The sequence below is a fragment of the Lactuca virosa genome, chromosome 6, assembly GCF_052849685.1.
Source record: "Lactuca virosa cultivar CGN04683 chromosome 6, Lactuca_virosa_CGN04683_v6, whole genome shotgun sequence".
NCBI lineage: Eukaryota > Viridiplantae > Streptophyta > Magnoliopsida > Asterales > Asteraceae > Lactuca > Lactuca virosa.
In genome coordinates, this window is record NC_136431.1 from 46,712,157 (window position 1) to 46,735,438 (window position 23,282).

The window sequence follows — 23,282 nt, forward strand, 5'->3', positions numbered from 1 at the left end:
TAATAATTTACTAATGATCGTATAATTGTTATATTTTCTTATACAAGGTTTATTGATCTTATAATTATCAAAAACAATATTTTTTTAACATATAAATATTCTTGTAAGATTACATTTCTATAGTAAAAATTATAAAACTATAAATTAGGGTTATTTCCATAAAAAAAACTCTATATTCTGACTTTTTTTCTTTTTAAACCTAAAATTTTTTTCTTTTCCGAAAAATACCCAACTTTTATGTGTTACTTGTTATTTCAGACCTAGCAGGTCACCAATAGGTAAATTAAGTATTTTTGTTTCATAAAAGACCCTATATTTTGTAGTTGTTTCCGTTTTAGACCTAAAATGTTTTTTTTTTCAAAATAAACTCAACTTTAAAATTGATTATAATCTTCAATACCAAATATATAACGTACTTATTGACTACACCGAAAAAGAAAGTACACATGTATACACTAAAAAATGTTATCTAATCTATTATCTTTTGAGCGAATATAACCTAAAAGAATTGCAAAATTTTATTTTTGTCTAAAAGATATAATTAAACTTTATCTTGGATATATATTATATCATTAAACATGATATATAGTTTATAGAAAATGTTATTATTACCGATAATAAAAAGTTTGATGTTAATTTGATATTTTTTGGTAACATGGATAATACATGGCTAAGAAGAATCTTTTACCATAATAACAAATTTTTTTATTTGTAGAAAAAAAAGACCATATAATTTAACAAACTGTATAAAAAATAATTTTTTTAGTTTGTCTATTATACGTATTTTGTGAGTTTGGACATATTTCTCTCTCTCACTTTTCTATATTATTTTTTTGGTCGAATTTTTTAATCAATTTTTTTGAACAGTTAACAAACGCACTCACTATCATACTCCTAAACCAAAGCCATAGAATATTTTGTAGCATTAGCCAATTATTAAATAATATATTATAATTATATCAAATAAATACATAAAAATATTAATCCTAAACATTGTATTAGTTTTGTTTAGATATATGAGATTCAAGTTTAAGACTTTCTTAAAAAATGTTAACATCAAATATGAATACATAAAATTATATTTTGGGAATGAAACCGTTTGAACATAAGTTGAAAATCCAAATAACAAGAATGATACTGCACACTTAAATATCAAAATAGTATGGTTGGAATGTGGTGAATGAGCAAAACTGACAAAATTATGAAATTTTATTGTAGAGAAAAGAAAATTGAATAGTTGGCCTACTACCTCATTTTATTAATCTATCTTATGTATACATGGTGTTTAGATCAATATATGGTGTTTGTATATCACTGCTATTGAATCTTAAGGATAATCATAATAATTACTAAAATAAAATTTAGGATTTCATTTTAATTTGAAAGGATATAATCACGTTTTTATGCATGAACGAAGTTAAGCTTCATTAAATCGGTGTAGTTAAGTACCTTATACAACTAGTGTTAAAGGTTGTAACCAATTTTAAAGTTGAGTTTATTTTGAAATAAAAAAAAACATTTTAGGTCTAAACTGGAAAAAAGTACAAAATGTAAGGTTTTTTATGAAATGAAAATACTTGATTTCCCTTTTGGTAACCTGCTAGGGTCTAAAATAACAAGTAATAGGTAAAAGTTGGGTCTTTTTCGGAAAAGAAAAAAGTTTTAGATCTAAAAAGAAAAAAAATCAAAATATAGGGTCTTTTATGGAAATAACCCTATAAATTATTATGAGTTTTGGCTATTTGATTAAACATTTTCTTTTAACTATTTTTGGTAAAATGTTGGAAATCCTCCGTTCAAAATACGAATCTCTTTTATTTGATACTAAATACAAATTAATAACCAATTAGTTAAAATGTTATTTAAAAATATTTAATTGATTAATGTCATTATTAACATATATCTTCTAATAGTAATGGTATCTTAATATGAAATCTTTTACATAAAAAATGTATATTTCATTTCTCTTGTTAACGAAGGAGCTTCATTTAGGTATCATGGTATTGACATTTTGAGTATTTTACTTTTTCATATAAACAATTTTTTTAAGAAAACAAACATGATTCATTTAAAAGATTTTATTCTTTAATAAAGAGGAAATGTGAATCTTCTACACCATAGAATATGTTCGTGATTGAATCATTTAAAAGAAGGGTTAACATTCAGATTTGAGTTATGGATGAAAAGACGTTTATGACCTTGAATAAAGGGAAGGACATTAATGTCATTTAGGGTAAAAAGAAGGTGAAAATGGGGTTTTTTTGGTAAAAAGTAATATGGTGGGGAGACAAGAGGTGAGGGGACCACGTGGACATAAAAGGATGAAACGGCGACGAGTACAGCTGCGTATCCACCCTCACCGTACACTTTTCTTCCAGCTGTCTTCCGCTAATTCCAGCTAAGCATTACCACAACTACCCCTTTCAGTAATTCCTTTTATTTTTTATGCTTTCAAATAATTCTTTTTTTTTTCTTTTTATAATTAAAATTTTATATACACATTATTTTTGTACTATCAATCATTATTTCTATAATTTCAATCCAACAAAAGATTATATAATAATTACAAACATACAAGCTGAGAAAGTACAAATGTTAAAATAACTAAAACTAAATCTTTCTTCATGTATATGTTTAGCTTTTATGAAATATATATATATATATATATATATATATATATATATATATATATATATATATATATATATATATATATATATATATATATATATATATATATATAACACGAGTTTAAGATGAAAAGTTCGTTGTTTATTAGTTGTCAAAAGTTTGTTTTGTTTATACATAAATTTTGTTTTACTTTGTGTTTTAGTTGTTTTTTTCTATATATTAATTCAATTTTAAAATGTTATTGATGGAATAATGTTGGAATTAATTATATCCGGGTTGTTAGGTGATTTGAGTTCTTCAAAATGTTTTGACCGGCTGAGTATGTGCTGTAAACATGGTTAATTGTTTAATCAAATGTATTATGAGTCTTTTTATAAAAGAACATTATTGAAAATTGGTTAAAAATATATGATAGTTATTCTTAATTAAATTAAATCTAATTAATTCAAGATTTAAGCATAATCTTAAATCTGACTGAGACAGAGATATATCAGGGAGCAAGCCCAAGTCAGACGTTTCCAAGTATAAATCAAACAATCTGAATTTAATTGAGTCAGACTAAATCTCTTACCACACTTTGTAAACAACCACTTTAAGCCAACTTTGTTATCATAGTGATAAAATATTGAGTCAATGCAATATCTAGTAGCGACCTTGAGGTGTGACTGTGTGAGAATGTGCGGTCGCACGATGCCTCTAATTTTAAGAGGCCTTCAAATTTTAGGACAAATATATAGTTATGGTGTTTGAATATTCGTAAAATATATTTTTATGAGTTATCGTTAAATAAATTGGCCATTGGTTGTACCATTTTATTGCAGTCTTGCAGTCATTTGAATTATGAAAAAAAATCAAAGAAAAACAAAAATCAAAATCTAATCATAAATTCTAAAATCTAACAATAATTTAACGAAATTCTATATATTCAAAGAAAAATACAAATATGTTTTAGGATTCAATATTTTGTGTATATATTTCATCAAGCTATTGATTAATTTGAGCGAATGTTTGAATAATACAAACAATATGAAACACTTTTGGTTTTTTATTTACAATATAAAAGTTGAAATCACGAATATGAATGAGTTAAAGGCAATTGTAAAAAATCTTGAAAATAGGTTGCAAAATGACTATATCTCAGACATTGATGTTGATAATTTATTCAACGAATTAGAATTGTTGCAAAAATATTTACCACTTGAATATAATACAACGAACACAATACTAAATTTCTTAAATGGTAAACACTTATCTAGTTTATTGTCTGCATACTGTATATTGTTGATTGTTCGTGTTACAATTGCATCAACAAAAATAAGCTTTTAAAATCCTATTTGTTCTTGACCATGCCTGAAGAGAGATTAAATGCTTTAACTTTTATTTCGATTGAGAACAAGTTTTTGGAAAATATTGATTATCAAAAGTGTAATAGATAAATTTGCTTCTCAAATGCTAGAAAGTCGATGTCTAGAAAATAGTAACGTGTTGACTTTTTATCTTTTTTTAGAAAAATATTAATGAGTGAAGACATAATATTATGGTAGTGAATTTATGAAATGTTTGTTACCAACTTTAAATTTTGAATTTAACAGTAGCAAATTTACTTAGTAATATTTTAGGATTGGCCTCCAGAATTTACTTAGTAATGTTTGTAATAGACCTCACTTTGATTTTCGTTTAAGACCTCCGGAATGTTAGGATTGGGCCTGACAGTATCTCATCTAAACCATATGTTGATCAGAAAAAAAAATGAGTTCATAGGATGCCATTCGAACCATGTTGAGTTGTATATGTAAATCATCTTCAACATTTTTAATAGGAAGACAAGTATCCTCGATAGTCAAATGTGTTACAACTCCTTGGATCATGATAATCACATGTAGTTTACCACTAGGCTTGTGAACAAACAAAGTGATGAAGACACTTGTTGGTAATACTATAATAAAATATCAATTATTATAGGGTGGCGTATTGTTTTCATTGAAATCTTGTTAGAAAATGACACTACTTTAACAACATTAATCACTGTACAACATCTAATTGTCATAGAAATTGACCTAAGCGAAATTGACAACTTAAAACACATTGAAATTATGATGTTTTTAAAAGAAGGTTTGATAATGGAAAACTGTCACACCCCGAACCAGACGGTGGAAACGTTCGAGGGCTCGTGTGACTTAAATTGAAATATCATCACAATGAATATACATGAAACATAACATAAACATCACCATGCATTAATACATTACAACTGACATTGTTCACATCAAGTACATTGTTTACATTACATAATCCAAAACATAAATTGTTTGATGATTGACATTTCACAAAAGAAATTTCGGAAACACACTTGATGATTCTTCATTCTAACGGTTACCTGAGAATACAAGTTATTTTGAAAACGGTCAACATTTATAATGTTGGTGAGTTCATAAGCATGTTTGATATAAAATGTTTATATTATTTGTAAAACCCATAAAATCCGATATTTCCTGTAATAAAACTATTTACGACATGATGTGGTGATCCAATATGTGTATATGTATGTGATTTCAAAACATATAGAAGTGGATGACTTTCATAATTGTTCCTTGTATTAAAGTTGATGTATTTAGAAATGAATGAAGTCTTTTCCCGGAAAACCCGATGTTTTCCGATTTAGACAGTATGATAGTTTTGTATTAGCGTGTGAATCACTTTGTGTGGCCACAGTGTATGAATATGATTTCCCATGAATACTTAGATGGTAATGGATCTCTATGTGAGTCGTTATAACCATGCATAATAGTGACTAATTCGTCTGTCTTGGCATTTTTCCAAACGCCGGTTTTGATCAAGATTTTGTCACCCTAGACTGGCCTAGTCTAACTGTAGCGAACAACTCAGGTGTGGAGGAGTCACCCCCGTATAGATCTATACACAAACTCTCGCTCTCCCTCCAGGAGATTCTGATTATAACTACAGGCTACGGCCGACACTTATTGGTGCCACCCGATATTTCTCACTAAATCCCATTGAAATTGAATAACATTGTTTTACAACCCGATTGATGTTTACGTGAACATGAAGTAAGCCTAACAGACGCGAAAGAGGACATCGGTGGCCCACTAATCATGTATGTTATTATAGGTTGTCGAGTATGTTACGGACACGTTATAGCCCATTAAGCATATGATGAATGTTTAGGGCCATATTAGCAATGCAAATGGGCCACTAAGGCCCAATAGCATGTTAAAGCTGATAAAGGCCCATTGGGCATGTAATTGGGTCACCAAAACCCAATAAACATGTTTGAATATATTGGGCTCAATAATCATGGAATTGGGCCACAAAGGCCCAATAGCACGAATAGAAGATTTTTGGGCCCAATCATTGTATCATTTATCTGATTATCGATTTTAAGTTCGTAGTGTAGGTTTTATTGTATACCAGATGTTTATTCGTGATGTTAAAAATACTCTGACGTTTGATTTATAACGAAGCTTTGGTTATATATATATATATATATATATATATATATATATATATATATATATATATATATATATATATATATATATATATATATATATATATATATATATATAAACATTTTTAAAAAAAACATGCGTTATAAATTTAATATTCTTGACCCAATAATTCAAATATTCGCCTATTTGACCCAAAAATATTGATTTTGAACATTTCAGCCCCTTTATTAATAAAAATGACACTTTTAGTCCCTTTTGATGAAAATTGACATTTTTGGTCCTTAAACCATTTTTCTTGACATTTTCGGCCCAAACATAATGCAAATAATAATTTCAGCCCAAAACTATTGTATTTGCCATTTCCAGCCCCTATTTGTAAAAAGTTTACCCTTTTTTCGTAAATTTTACATTTTTGGCCCAATTTCCAAAAACTTTACATTTTTAACCCAATTTAGGAATAAAAGACATTTTCATCCCTTGAATTGGTTTATTTACGTTTTTAGACTCATACTTTAATGAATTGACAATTTCAACTCCTAAATTCTTCATTTTCGCAATCATTGGGCCCAAAAACCCGTGAGGCCCAATTGTAAGCCCAATAAGCTAAAATTTATATTTTTGACCCCTTGAATAGTATTATTTTCATAGAAATCAGATTTTATATAAATAAATACCATATAAACCTTATAAAAACCGAAGTTGTCATCTTTTAACCAATTCTTTGTTATTTTTGCTAAAATAACACTTATAAAACCTTTGGCTTTGTTTTTCACTTCTTAACCATAAATACTCTTAGATCTTTGTATTATGTCATCTATTATGTTCTTGTTTACGAATCTTTCACACTTTTGCTATGGATCTCGAGATATAACAAATATTAACACAATTCTCACAAAACCAACCAAGGAAATCACATATAACATGCAAACACACATAGATCAACACATAATACTTGTATTCTCCCCCCAAAAACAAGTAAAAACCAAAAACAAGGGGGTATGAACTCACCTTGGGTGATGAATCGGTTTTGATGAGAAGATATGAGAAGATGATGTTGTTTTCGGCCTAACTTGTTTCTTTGATGGGATCCTCGAATTCTAGGAAGTTTTAAGAGTATGATTCATGAAAATAAGGTGGTAAGAGGAGTGATTTAAGAGTAAAGATGTGAGAATCCATCTTAGGTTTGTAAAGATCTTACCTAATATGATGATCTTGATGAAAAACTCTCTTTAAGACACCCACAACTTACGAAAATATGGAGGAGAGGGAGTAATTCTTGGAGAGTGTTTGAAGTAAATTGAAGATGGTGGTGTGGGTGTGTGGTCTCGGCCGAGAAGAAAAAGAAGAGGGAAAAAGAGAGAGGGTGAGGTGATGTGCATAGAGACATGAGATCCTTGCATTGTTACATGTTGAACAATTGCTTAATTAACCATTAAACAATATTGAGGTGGCATGTTTATGTTTATTTGTCCATTCTTTTTTTTTTTACACATGGGCCGATATTTGGGCCAAAGAAGAAAGAAGTGAGCTAGTTGGGTTCGTTCTTGGTCTTGCTCGAAAACATAAAGCCCATTAAGTAAGTTTTTGGCCCATTAAGCCCATAGGATGGTTCACTGCCTAAATTGTATAAAAGAATGGTCTTATGGCCCATTAGGGCTAATTAGATTTCTTATGGCCCAACAAGGCCCATTTAAGGTAAACCAATCCATTTTAAGCCCATTATGGCCTAAGTTCCATGAAAGTTGGTCCAATTAGAGCCTATTTAAGGTTCCTAAGCCCAAAATAGTCAAATTGGAGGCTTATTGGTCCATTAGGCCCAATAAGAAATCCTAGTCTATAATGGACTTAACCCGGGGTTTTTAGGGTTTTCAGACTCTTTGATGAACATAATTGATGAATCCAAATGAGCATTGAGTGAGATTTACTTAGAGTACTTGTCTTACAGTAGTTGAATGATTACACGAGATTATAATTTCCTAGCTAAATTGCTAGTTGTGACATCATCCCCCCGTTAGAGGAAATTTCGTCCCGAAATTCTTCTGAAAATTAGGTTTGAAGATGCGAGAATAGGTGAGGGTACTTCTGCTTCATTTGGTCCTCGCGTTCCCATGCGAATTCTGGTCCACGCTTTGCGTTCCATCGAACCTTCACAATTGGAATGCGACTTTGCTTAGTACGCTTTACCTTCCTGTCCATGATTTCAACTGGTTCTTCAATGAACAGGAGAATCTCGTTGATTTCGATTTCTTCCAAGGGAACAACAAGAGTTTCGTCGGATAATCATTTTTTCAAATTGGAAATATGGAACATGGAGTGTATGTTGCTGAGCTCCGCAGGTAGCTGCAGCCTATAGGCCACTGGACCGATTCGGGCAAGAATCTCGAATGGTCCAATGTATCGTGGGTTTAGTTTCCCCCGTTTCCCAAAACGAATCATCCCTTTCCAGGGAGAGACTTTTAATAGCACCCTATCTCCGACTTGAAATTCTAGAGGCTTTCTCCGTTTATCAGCGTCGCTCTTCTGTCGGTCTCGCGATGCTTGAAGTCGAGCTCCGATTTGAATTATATTCTCAGTTGTTTCACGAATGATCTCTGGTCGTGTTAGAGTACTGCTCGGTGCCTGCCCCTTTGCTAGCTGAGAGTCACCCACCTCAGCCCAGCATAGAGGTGACCTGCATTTGCGACCGTATAACGCTTTGAAAGGAGCAACCTTGATTCTCGTGTGATAACTGTTATTGTATGAGAATTCAATCAGAGGCAAGTAGGTGTCCCAAGACTTGCCGAAGTCGATCACACAGGCTGTAAGCATGTCCTCAAGCGTCTGGATGGTGCGCTCGCTTTGTCCGTCCATTTGAGGGTGGTAGGCAGTGCTCATGTCTAAATGTGTTCCTATTGCCTTCTGCAGCGACTGCCAAAATCGTGAAGTAAATCTGCTGTCTCGGTCCGAGATAATAGATACTGGCACCCCATGGAGTTTCACGATCTCCTTGATGTAGATTTGGGTCAATCTTTCCATCTTGTAAGATTCCTTTATTGGCAGGAAATGGGCGGATTTTGTCAATCTATCGACGATTACCCATATAGCATCCAACCCGTCCGCTGTCTTGGGTAATTTAGTCACGAAATCCATGGTAATCCTTTCCCATTTCCACTCGGGTATTACAGGCTGTTGTAATAATCCCGAGGGCTTCTGATATTCCACTTTTACTTTGGCGCAAGTGAGGCACTTGCCTACGTAAGTGGCGATTTCTGCCTTCATGTTGGGCCACCCATAATGTTGTTTGATATCTAGGTACATTTTATCTGATCCCGGATGGATGGAGTATCGTGTCTTGTGAGCTTCATTCATGACTACTTCTCTGAATCCCCCAAATTTAGGGACCCAGATTCTATCCATGAAATAGTATGCTCCATTCTCTTTGACTTCAAGGTTCTTCTCCATCCCGCGTAATGATTCACTTTTAGTGTTCTCGGGTTTCAATGCATCCAACTGGGCTTCTTTGATCTGCTAGATTAGGTGGGATCGAATGGTTATCGAGAGAGTTTTCACACGACAACTTGAATATTCTTTTCGGCTCAGGGCATCAGCCACCACGTTAGCCTTGCCCGGATGATACTTGATTTCGCACTCATAATCGTTTAGCAGCTCGACCCATCTCCGCTGCCTCATATTTAATTATTTCTGATTTAGGATGTGTTCGAGGCTTTTGTGGTCGGTGAAGATGGTGCACTTCATACCATAAAGGTAGTGCCTCCAAATCTTTAATGAGAAGACCACTGCCCCCAATTCAAGATCATGAGTGGTGTAATTCACTTCGTGCGTTTTCAGTTGTCTAGATGCATAGGCTATCACCTTTCCTCGCTGCATAAGTACACATCCCAAACCTTGATTTGAAGCGTCGCAGTAGACTATAAAGTCTTCGGTTCCTTCTGGTAAGGATAGCACAGGTGCACTGCAGAGGGCTTTCTTCAGGGTTTGGAAGGCAACTTCTTGCTTCTCTGTCCATTCGAATGGTACGCCTTTTTGTGTAAGTGTGGTAAGAGGCTTGGCTGTCCTGGAGAAGTTCTGGATGAATCTTCTGTAACAGCCTGTGAGGCCTAAAAAGTGGCGGATCTCGGTCGGGGTTTTTGGAATTGCCCAGCCTTCGATGGCCTTGATCTTGGAAGGATCTACATGAATCCCTTCCTGGCTGACTACATGGCCCAGAAAGTTCACACTGCGGAGCCAGAACTCACATTTGGAGAGTTTCACATACAACTTTTCAGCTCGCAGTGTTTCCAAAATTTGGCGGAGATGTCGGCTATGTTCTTCTTCGCTTCGAGAATAGACCAGGATATCATCGATGAAAACGATCACAAAATTGTCGAGGAATGGACGACAAACTCGATTCATCAAGTCCATAAATGCGGCGGGAGCATTTGTTAGACCGAAAGGCGTCACGACAAATTCGTAATGGCCGTAGCGAGTCTGGAAAGCGGTCTTAGGAATGTCCTCATCTCGGACTTAGAGTTGATGATAGCCGGATCTCAAATCTATCTTTGAAAAGTAACTGGCTCCTTGCAGCTGATCAAATAGATCATCGATTCACGGAAGTGGGTAGCGATTTTTGATAGTGAGCTTATTCAGGTCTCTATAGTCGATGCACATCCTGAAGGATCCGTATTTCTTCTTAATGAAAAGAATCGGAGCTCCCCATGGCGAGAAGTTGGGTCTGATGAATCCTTTGCTCAAGAGTTCGCTTAATTGGCTTGACAATTCCTGCATCTCCACAGGAGCCAACCTATAGGGTGATTTGGCGATTGGAGTAGCTCCTGGTACAAGGTCAATCCGAAATTCGACATGTCTATTGGGGGGTATTCCCGGAAGATCCTCGGGAAATACGTCTGGAAAGTCACACGTCACTGGGATATCTCGAATGTTTATTTCTTCCTTCGACTTGTCCACGATGTGAGCAAGGACCGCGTAGTTCCTTTTGTGCAGGCATTTCTGTGCCTTGATGCATGAAATAAGACGAAGGTTAACGTCGGGTTTATCTCCATAGATGATTAGGGTTTCGTGATTGGGAAGGTGAAGGCGAACGGCCTTCTGGCGGCACATAATATCAGCATGGTGGGGGATTAACCCAACCATGCCGATTATTACATCAAAACTCCTAATATTTACTGGCATTAAATTTATTTGAAATGAATGGTTGTTTAGTGTTAAGGTATACCCTACATAAATATCCTAGGTTAATTCGGTTTTTCCCATTAGCCATCTCCACCGTGAAGGCTTCGTTTAGCTTCTGGGGTTGTTGTTTTAGTAAGTGCTCGAATTTGTTATTAACGAAGCTTCGCTCAGCTCCACTATCGAGTAAGATGCAAGCAAAAGAGTTGTTAAGTGGGAACGTACCAGTAACAACTGTTGGGTCTTGGACTGCTTCGCCTTGACCTAAGGTCAGGACCCTTCCTGATCCTTCTGCTCCTTGATTGTTAGCCTTGGGGAAATTACGCCTGAAGTGACCAGTTCCTCCACACCCATAGTAGGTGTGACTGGTCCCATCATTGGTGTTGTTGTTAAGGTTGTTGCGATTTTTGTTGTTTTTGTTTGGCTGCTGATTCTGTCATGGATAAGTTCTACAGTATTTGGTGGTGTGACTCTTTCGGTTTCATTTCTTACAATACGGCTCCCGGCAGGCTCCCTTATGATGGAAATTGCACTGGTTGCATTTTGGAAGACTTCCAGCATATGCTCTCGCTGGTGTTGATGTAGTAGGGGTCATGGTCGCATGGACAACAACAACATGTTGCTTCTTCGAGAACCCTTGAGTGGGCTGTCCCTTTCTCTTACTTCCAGACTTCCGATTCCTGTTCTTAAGCTTGGGGTTTAGAGTGCCTTGATAAGCTGTCACTTGTTGGTTTCCGTGCTCGTTCCTACGGCTGGAGTTGTCGATGCTTTTTCCACCTCTATTGGTGTTGTTTGCGTTGAGTTGTGCCATAGCGGCGGTTACTGCTGCTGTTACAGCAGCTTGGAATGTAGCAGAGTCCATCTGCAGGAGCGGTGTCTTGTGGGTGTGCTTGTTATTTCTGTGGGATGACATTTTCCTGCTGCATGATGATAAGCCAGATCGTAAGTAGTGATCGTCATTCCTGGTTGTACTCTATAAATTTCATGTCTTGTCGTATGATTCTGATTGTTTCCATCTACATCCCTATGATGTATTTACGGTAGTAGGTAATCGCAAATTTGGCACGATCGTTACGTCTATCCTTAGAGTATATGGGTTGTTTTTGGTTCCGAGACCCTTAAGTATCTAGCGGTTTCGAGGGTTCGGTTGTGCATATAATTGAATTTATGTAATAACATGAAATAAAGATAGCACATAATTGTTTCATTGGTAAGTATCGTCTTAGTACTCGAAAGAGAGTCATATCGGATAGTAGGGGGGGGGGGGGGAAGAAAAGGCTGATCCTAATCGTGGCGGAAAGTGTGTGGTCGTGGTTCTGATAAGTGGATGCACCTCGGGTGTAACATCCGGATTTCCAGGTATCATAAATTGAGTATTTATTTTTGAGTCAAAGAAAGGGACTCGACGAGTTGATGCCTAGACTCGTCGAGTAGGATCGCGACTGCTGACTAGGATTAATGAATGGACTCGACGAGTCGGAGGGTCGACTCGACGAGTCCGCGCTGTGGACAGAAACCCTAAATCTTTGGGCCTGTGCCCGATTTAAGGGTCCTTATGGCCTTCATTTGCTGCCACCCTTTCAGAGAAAAGAACCCTAGCATATTTGAGCGTGTGTAGTGAGAGAGAGAGCCATCTTGAACCATTTGTTGTGATTTTGCTAAGGAGGAGAAGTGATCCAGCAAGAAGGACCAAATGAGGTTGTTGTTCTGAGACTTTCAAGCAAGGAGGCTTCACTTTGAGGTAGCAATTCGGCCCTTTTCTTCTTTATTGTGTAGGCTTCTTGAATCAAGGGTTTCTTTACCCTTTCTTGAGTTGGAATAAGAGCATGAGAGGTCCCAGTGTGAAATAGACCTTAGATCTGGACCTTGAGAGGTCCAGAGAGCCCCAAGCATCCAGCTTTATGCAGTCCCTTTTTGGGTTTTAGATCATGGTTGTCATATTAGGGCTAATTCATCATATAGAGCCATATGAGTGTTGCATGAGCATAAAGTTTGGACCTTTACGTAACTTTTGAGTGTTAGAAGGCCAAATCTATAGATTAGAGAAACAGATCTGACCTCAGAAGGCCATTTGAGCATTCTCATGGAAGAAACTCGCCGAGTCCATGAGCAGACTCGACGAGTCGGATCGTGTTGCACAACGATTCGTGATCAGTGGTAACCCGTCAAGAGAAAGGTTAACTCGACGATTCGAGTGAGGCCTTAGGAGGATTCAAAGGACATGCATGGACTCGCCGAGTTACCCGAGTGCACTCGACGAGTCTGGTCAAAGTTGGACCGATGACTGGGGTTGACTTTTAGGGTTTGGTCAACATTTGGACATTGGACCATTGGAGGGGTAAAATTGTCTTTTCCCCTTCTGAGAGAATATAGGGAGGGACTAGTCTAGCCTTTTAGAGCCGTATTAATTAGAGATAATTAATTTATGTGATTAGGCGGAGGCTAGATCAGATATTCGAGTTCGATACTTTTCGAGATTTCCCGAGGTGAGTCTTCTCACTATACATTACCTAGAGTGGTAACTATGTGCAGACCGGAGGGTCTTATGTGTTATGTGTATGTTGAGTTTATGTGTATTGTGATATATGTATGCTATGTGTTATATAGACCGGACCAGAGGGTCCTACGATTTAGACCGAACCAGAGGGTCCAACGATTTAGACCGAACCAGAGGGTCCGACGAGCTAGGCTGGACTGGAGGGTCCAACGAGCTACGGGACTGGAGGGTCCTGCTGAGACACATTGACCGGAGGGTCATACCGAGTCATAGCCTCGAGTGGCTTATGTGTTGTATGTGGTATTTTGGGGAACTCACTAAGCATTTATGCTTACCGTGTTATGTGATATGTGTTTCAGGTACCAGCGAGGATCACGGGAAGGCGCCGGCATGATCTGTACACACTGGCAGGGGATTTTGTTTTGAGATTCTGGGATATGTTTTATTGTGATGACATTTGATACATAAGATTTTGAGAATATTATATGAGTTTTATTATGTTTGAAAAATGAAAAATTGTTTTAAAAATTTACGTCGTTACATCGGGGACGAGCTACTTGTCGCTCGGTATCTCGTAGTCGTACCTCCCAAACTAACTGTCTTGCTCGGGAGTCTCCGTTCACTTCCTGTGTTTGTCTCTCATCTCTCTCAATAGCAACCGTATTTGGTCCGTTTGATTTGGGGTGTCCTGAGTTTGGTTGCCAACGTCTCGGGTGCGCCGGACCATGACTGGGAGGGCCCGGTCATCTGGTCCTCTATGACTAAGATCGAAGAAACCTCGGTTCCTACCGTAGTGTGGTCATATCCCCTGCTGGTGACTCCATCTCCAAATATCGTGTACCCATGGGGCGTGGGGCCATCGGGGCCCATACGATAAGCCGGTACTCTGGCTATGTATGGAGGATTGATGACATCGGATTCTGCATCCGAGTCATCATCATCATCGCTCTCGAGCTCTTCCTCTTCGAGGTTCACTACTGGCTCGGCGGGTTCATCTGTAAGTTCTACTTCATGTTCCTCCTCTGGTTCTTCCTTTGAGTCTTCTTCTGGGTCAAGCCACCCTGCATTCCCCTGACTAGGGAAATAGGGGTCTCCTGGCTAATGATGCCCGTCCATAGTGTATTGCACGAAGGGGTATACTTACTAGAAACAAATAGCACACCAAATACTCTTATAGTATTTAAATTTTGTTTAGGTTTGATTCTATAAGCTCTTTGGATAATTAAATGGTAAGTTTTTGATTCATTGTCCATCACAATTACTCCCGAACACATGTTAGTCGTATTTTGAATGAATGTAGTTGATCAGGCTACATTCACCCCCAATACGATTACATAACTACCCGGGTTTAATAGCGATGTTCAAATCCTCCAAAGACTTTTACTGTTCTTGTTGTGTTATTACTCTAAAATGCACACATAAGTATGTATTTTAATTATTATGTTCAGAGTAGTTTAGTCCCATTGTATTTATAGTTGCATATCTTGTATGGTTAGATATGCCAGTTCACTATAAACAATGCTCTGATACCAACCTGTCACACCCCCGAACCAGACGGCGGAAACGTCTGAGGGCTCGTGTGACTTAAATTGAAATATCATCACAATGAATATACATGAAACATAACATAAACATCACCATGTATTAATACATTACAACTGACATTGTTCACATCAAGTACATTGTTTACATTACATAATCCAAAACATAAATTGTTTGATGATTGACATTTCAAAAAAGAAATTTCGGAAACACACTTGATGATTGTTCATTCTAACGGTTACCTGAGAATACAAGTTATTTTGAAAACGGTCAACATTTATAATGTTGGTGAGTTCATAAGCATGTTTGATATAAAAGGTTTGTATTATTTGTAAAACCCAGAAAATCCGATATTTCCTGTAATAAAACTATTTACGACATGATGTGGTGATCCAATATGTGTATATGTATGTGATTTCAAAACATATAGAAGTGGATGACTTTCATAATTGTTCCTTGTATTAAAGTTGATGTATGTAGAAATGAATGAAGACGTTTCCCAGAAAACCCGATGTTTTCCGATTTAGACAGTATGATAGTTTTGTATTAGCGTGTGAATCACTTTGTGTGGCCACAGTGTATGAATATGATTTCCCATGAATACTTAGATGGTAATGGATCTCTATGTGAGTCGTTATAACCATGCATAATAGTGACTAATTCGCCTGTCTTGGCATTTTTCCAAACGCCGGTTTTGATCAAGATTTTGTCACCCTAGACTGGCCTAGTCTAACTGTAGCGAACAACTCAGGTGTGGGGGAGTCACCCCCGTATAGATCTATACACAAACTCTCGCTCTCCCTCCAGGAGATTCTGATTATAACTACAGCTACGGCCGACACTTATTGGTGCCACCCGATATTTCTCACTAAATCCCATTGAAATTGAATAACATTGTTTTACAACCCGATTGATGTTTACGTGAACATGAAGTAAGCCTAACAGACACGAAAGAGGACAATGGTGGCCCACTAATCATGTATGTTATTATAGGCTGTCGATTATGCTACGGACACGTTATAGCCCATTAAGCATATGATGAATGTTTATGGCCATATTAGCAATGCAAATGAGCCACTAAGGCCCAATAGCATGTTAAAGCTGATAAAGGCCCATTGGGCATGTAATTGGGTCACCAAAACCCAATAAACATGTTTGAATATATTGGGCCCAATAATCATGGAATTGGGCCACAAAGGCCCAATAGCACGAATAGAAGATTTTTGGGCCCAATCATTGTATCATTTATCTGATTATCGATTTTAAGTTCGTAGTGTAGGTTTTATTGTATACCAGATGTTTATTCGCGATGTTAAAAATACTCTGACGTTTGATTTATAACGAAGCTTTGGTTATATATATATATATATATATATATATATATATATATATATATATATATATATATATATATATATAACATTTTAAAAAAAACATGAGTTATAAATTTAATATTCTTGACCCAATAATTCAAATATTCGCCTATTTGACCCAAAAATATTGATTTTGACCATTTCAGCCCCTTTATTAATAAAAATGACACTTTTAGTCCCTTTTGATGAAAATTGACATTTTTGGTCCTTAAACCATTTTTCTTGACATTTTCGGCCCAAACATAATGTAAATAATAATTTCAGCCCAAAACTATTGTATTTGCCATTTCCAGCCCCTATTTGTAAAAAGTTTACCCTTTTGGCCCAAATTTCGTAAATTTTACATTTTTGGCCCAATTTCCAAAAACTTTACATTTTTAACCCAATTTAGGAATAAAAGACATTTTCATCCCTTGAATTGGTTTATTTACGTTTTTAGACTCATACTTTAATGAATTGACAATTTCAACTCCAAAATTCTTCATTATCATTGGTCCCAAAAACCCGTGAGGCCCAATTGTAAGCCCAATAAGCTAAAATTTATATTTTTGACCCCTTGAAAAGTATTATTTTCATAGAAATCAGATTTTATATAAATAAATACTATATAACCCTTAAAAAACCGAAGTTGTCATCTTTTAACCAATTCTTTGTTATTTTTGCTAAAATAACACTTATAAAACCCTTGGCTTTGTTTTTCACTTCTTAACCATAAATACTCTTAGATCTTTGTATTATGTCATCTATTATGTTCTTGTTTACGAATCGTTCACACTTTTGCTATGGATCTCGAGATATAACAAATATTAACACAATTCTCACAAAACCAACCAAGGAAATCACATATAACATGCAAACACACATAGATCAACACATAATACTTGTATTCCCCCCCCCCAAAAAAAAAACAAGTAAAAACCAAAAACAAGGGGGTATGAACTCACCTTGGGTGATGGATCGGTTTTGATGAGAAGATATGAGAAGATGATGTTGTTTTCGGCCTAGCTTGTTTCTTTGATGGGATCCTCGAATTCTAGGAAGTTTTAAGAGTATGATTCATGAAAATAAGGTGGTAAGAGGAGTGATTTAAGAGTAAAGATGTGAGAAACCATCTTAGGTTTGTAAAGATCTTACCTAATATGATGATCTTGATGAAAAACTCTCTTTAAGACACCCACAACTTTCGAAAATATGGAGGAGAGGGAGTAATTCTTGGAGAGTGTTTGAAGTAAATTGAAGATGGTGGTGTGGGTGTGTGGTCTCGGCCGAGAAGAAAAAGAAGAGGGAAAAAGAGAGAGGGTGAGGTGATGTGCATGGAGACGTGAGATCCTTGCCTTGTTACATGTTGAACAATTGCTGAATTAACCATTAAACAATATTGAGGTGGCATGTTTATGTTTAATTGTCCATTCTTTTCTTTTCTTTTTTTACACATGGGTCGATATTTGGGCCAAAGAAGAAAGAAGTGAGCTAGTTGGGTTCGTTCTTGGTCTTGCTCGAAAACATAAAGCCCATTAAGTAAGTTTTTGGCCCATTAAGCCCATAGGATGGTTTATGACCCAAATTGTATAAAAGAATGGGCTTATGGCCCATTAGGGCTAATTAGATTTGTTATGGCCCAACTGATGGGTTTTGAGCATTCTAACACTCCTATGGTGTACATGCAACCCTAGAAACCTTGGATCTATGTTTGACTAAGATACATGCAAATAATTATTTTTTCCAAGGTTCTTATCCTAACTAGCATGGCATGGGGTACTTGAATCAAATAAAACTAGTATAATTACTTACCTTGTATTAGTAGTTGATTGCTTGGAGTTTGAGAGCCTAGCACCAATAATGTAGATGCCTCAAATGGAAGTCACAAATCACCACAAACTTGGAAACTTGAGAGAATAGTCACAAACTTCTTGAAATCGGCCCTCTTAGTTTACACACATCAACTAGTGTTATTTCAAGAACCAAAGCCTCCTTTATATAGTGTGGTGGATTAGGGTTACATCCATGTAAACCCTAATACCCATGTCTTTTCATTTCCATGAGATCCATGGGTTAAAGCTCAATGGAGTATCCATGGACTTTCCATGCAAGCCTAGCCCATTCCAAATAAGCATTAGCCCACACTATATAAATATAAGAGCCCATATTTAATTAGTCATACTTTTGATCTCTAAATTAATTCTAAATTAATTATAGATCAACACTAATTAAATAATATGATTTTATATTAATATATTAGAACTTATAATATATTAATAAATCATAACTTATACTATTCTCAAAAGATTATCCGTAAATTGTTCGCGTGAAGTGCAACCCAAATGGACCATGCCGGGTCGGGTCAAGTACATACCAAATATAGTTATGGACTTAGACACTATATCCAACAGTCTCCCACTTGGATAAGTCTAATAACTATAGTTGCAAGTATGACTTCAGGAACCGATCAGCAATCGTAGCTCTTTAAACTCTGTTGAACTATGAAGCGCCATTTTAGATAAGTGATCATATAATCCTCTGTTCTAGATATCAGCCGAACAAATACATGGAACATGGTCTTGCTTATTGTCCAGCATTTGTTTCCCGATTTCTGATTTGTTTGACATAGAACTTAACTGAACACATCAATTTAGTTCTGACCGGGCCCGGTACATAGGTCAAAACAAAATCATCGAGGGGCCCAGATATCGCTTCAAATCCTAGAAGGAACAGATAAACTTTGACTCATATGTTTGCTCTACTACTTGTTGAATTACACACAAAAGCACGGTTTATAACATCGAGTTACCAATGCGTTTTCGTGCAATCAATGCATAACCAACTCATAGGCAACAAATCATATCTCTAGGTTTGAAGACTTATATGATATTACCGTCTCACGATCACTCGAGATAAATTCCATGAAGTGATACAAGTGAGCGTGGGTTGAATCCAATACTCAGAACTTATGAGCACTCATGAGTGTTGTAGCCCCGCTTTGTCTAACATCTTAGACCTCTACAAGCCAACCCATGACAGTCTTGATTCATATCTACTTCCAACATATGACCGACTGTGGAGAGTTTGAATAATATGATATAAACCATAACATAATTATTTTGGAAGTCAAAACATGCAAAAAGAAATAATAGTAAACGATTGACAAGAGATAGCAGCACTTTACTCATAAATAACAGCTTTTATTTATCATCAAATGTCAATTACATTTTACAAATTTCAGGATTATCTAACTACTAAAACTAATATCATCCTTCAGCCCTATGCTCCGAGCATGCTGGAGATGCTTAGCCCGAGTCAGTCCCTTCGTGAGGGGATCTGTTGGGTTCTTATTCGATGATACCCTCTTTTCCATGAGGATTCCTTCTTCTATTCGATGTCTGATGAAGTGATATTTTCTGTCAATGTGTCTGGATCTCCCATGATCTCTTGGTTCCTTGGCTAAGGCAACCGCGCTATTGCTGTCACAGAAAATCTCCATTGGCTCCTTTATAGCTGGTACAACTCCAAGGTCTCCGATGAAGTTCTTTAGCCATATAGCCTCCTTTGCTGCCTCGCTTGTTGCTATATACTCTGATTCACAAGTGGAATCAGCCACTGTCTCCTGCTTGGAACTTTTCCAAGTAATTGCCCCTCCATTTAGAGTAAAGACCCAGCCCGACTGAGAGCGGAAATTATCCCTGTCAGTCTGAAAGCTAGCATCACTGTACCCTACAACTCTCAAGTCGTCACTGTCACCGAGGGTAAGGACCCAGTCCTTAGTCCTCCGTAGGTACTTGAGGATATTCTTTACCGCAGTCCAGTGTGCCTTGCCAGGGTTCCCCTGATACCTGCTAACCATGCTCAAAGCAAAGGCTACATCAGGTCGAGTACACGTCATAGCATACATGATCGATCCTACAGCTGAAGCATAAGGTATTCGACTAATTTCTGCTATCTCAGCCTCAGTACTAGGGCTTTGTGTCTTACTCAATCTGGCGTTACTCTGGATGGGTAACTCTCCTTTCTTGGAGTTATGCATGTTGAACCTTTTCAATACTTTGTCCACATAGGTGCTTTGACTAAGTCCAATTAGTCTTTTACTCCTGTTTCTCAAAATCCTTATCCCTAGGATATAGGCAGCTTCTCCAAGGTCCTTCATAGCGAAACACTTCCCAAGCCAGGACTTTACTTCCTGCAGGGTTGGGATGTCATTTCCTATGAGTAGTATGTCATCCATATACAGTACCAAAAAGCTGACTATACTCGCACTAGCCTTGATATAGACACAAGATTCATCTTCACTCCTTGAAAAGCCAAATTCTTTGACTTTCTCATCAAAGCAAAGATTTCCATCTGCGAGGTGCCTGTTTTAATCCATAAATGGATTTCTCGAGCTTACACACTCTACTGGGGTACTCTATACTGACAAAACCCTCTGGCTGAACCATGTAAACATCTTCAGCCAACTTTCCATTAAGGAAAGCGGTTTTGACATCCATTTGCCATATTTCATAATCATGAAATGCAGCAATGGCTAACAGAACCCTAATAGACTTAATCTTGGCCACTGGTGAAAAGGTCTCATCATAATCAACTCCCAGAGTTTGAGAATAACCCTTTGCAACCAGTCGTGCCTTATAAGTGTGTACATTACCATCCATGTCGGTCTTCTTCTTGAAGATCCATTTTCACCCAGCTATCTTACGATCAGGTACATTGTCAACCAAGTTCCAAACTTGATTGTCATACATGGACTGTATCTCGCTATCCATAGCCTCTTTCCATTTAGCAGCCTCAGGGCCTGCCATGGCTTCCGTGTAGCTGTTAGGCTCATCCAGATTTACCAGTGTGTTATCACTGATAAGTGTCTCACCTTCTGCAGTAATATGAAAACCATAATAATGCTCAGGTGCATTCCTAACTCTGGTGGAACGCCTCAGCGGTATAGATTCTTCAGTCGGCTCAACAAGAGTTTCCTCCTTAGGTTGAGGGCTAGGGTTTGAGGTTCCTTTACCACTTGACTCTTGAATTTCCTCAAGGTCAATTTGCCTCCCACTGTCTCCTTGGCTCTTGAATTCTCTCTCTCGAAAGAATCCTCTTCTTGCTACAAAGACCACATTATCACTGGGTCTGTAGAAGATGTAACCAAAGGATTTATGTGGGTAGCCGATGAAAATACACCTTTCGCTTCGGGGTTCGAGCTTATCGTGAGTCTCGCGTCTCACGAAAGCCTCGCAACCCCAAATCTTGATGTGGTCTAGATTGGGAACTTTTCCAGTCCACAACTCGTGAGGTGTTTTGGCAACCTTCTTTGTAGGGACTAGATTAAGGATATGGGCGGCAGTCTCTAAGGCATACCCCCAAAATGAGATTGGTAGTGAAGCTCGACTCATCATGGAACGAACCATGTCCAACAAGGTCCGATTGCGCCTCTCAGCTACACCATTCAACTGTGGTATCTTAGGAGGTGTCAATTGTGAGACAATCCCACATTCGTTAAGATGGTCAAGGAACTCAGTACTAAGATACTCACCACCACGATCGGATCGAAGCATCTTAATGTTCCTGCCCAACTGATTCTCCACTTCTTGCTTAAACTCTTTGAATTTCTCAAAGGTTTCTGACTTATGCTTGATTAGGTAGACATATCCATATCTACTAAAATCATCAGTAAAAGTCACATAGAACCGATTAGCATCTCTTGTGGCGGTTCTGAAGGGTCCACACACATCCGTGTGTATGAGGTCCAACAAACCTTCACCCCTAGCACAAGTGCCAGTAAAAGGTGACTTTGTCATTTTACCAAGCAAACAAGATTCACAACTATCATCTGACTTTAGGTCAAATGACTCCAAGACTCCATCCTTTTGGAGTTGGCCTATGCGTTTCTTGCTTACATGTCCAAGACGACAATGCCATAAGGATGCTTTATCTAAGCTAGTGGAAGAGTTAATACACAATACATTATTTCCTAGATTATCTACAACAGATACAGTTTCATACACGCCATCACAAGGTAATGCTTTAAAATAAAGAACATTATTAAAGAAAGCATCAATACTACCATTATTATTATCAAAATAAAAGGTAAAACCTTGTTTATACAATGCATGAAAGGAAATAACATTTCTTGCCATTTCTGGCGAATAATAACATTTATTCAAATCTAATGTAAACCCACTATTTAGCACTAAGGAATAAACTCCTATCTTGGTGACAGGTGAAGCTTTCCTGTTTCCCATGATCAAGTTTATCTTTCCCTGCTCCACATTCTCACTTCTTTTTAGTCCCTGCAAATCACAACATATGTGAATACCACAACCTGTATCAAGGACCCAAGACTTAGAATGAGGTGAGTTATTAGACAATATAGTGTATATACCTGCATGGTTGGGTTTTACTTTCCCATCCTTCAAATCTTGCTGGTACTTTGGGCAGTTTCGCTTCTAGTGCGACTTTTCATGGCAATAGAAGCATTCAGACTCATTAGGGTTAGCAGAAGGAGTGACAAAACCTTTCTTCGTTTTGGTTGAAGAGGAGCCTTCAAGGGTCTTACCCTTGGTACCCTTAGAAGGTTTCTTCTCTTCTTCCCTTTGCCATGCCCGATTGCCAAGACATTGGCCG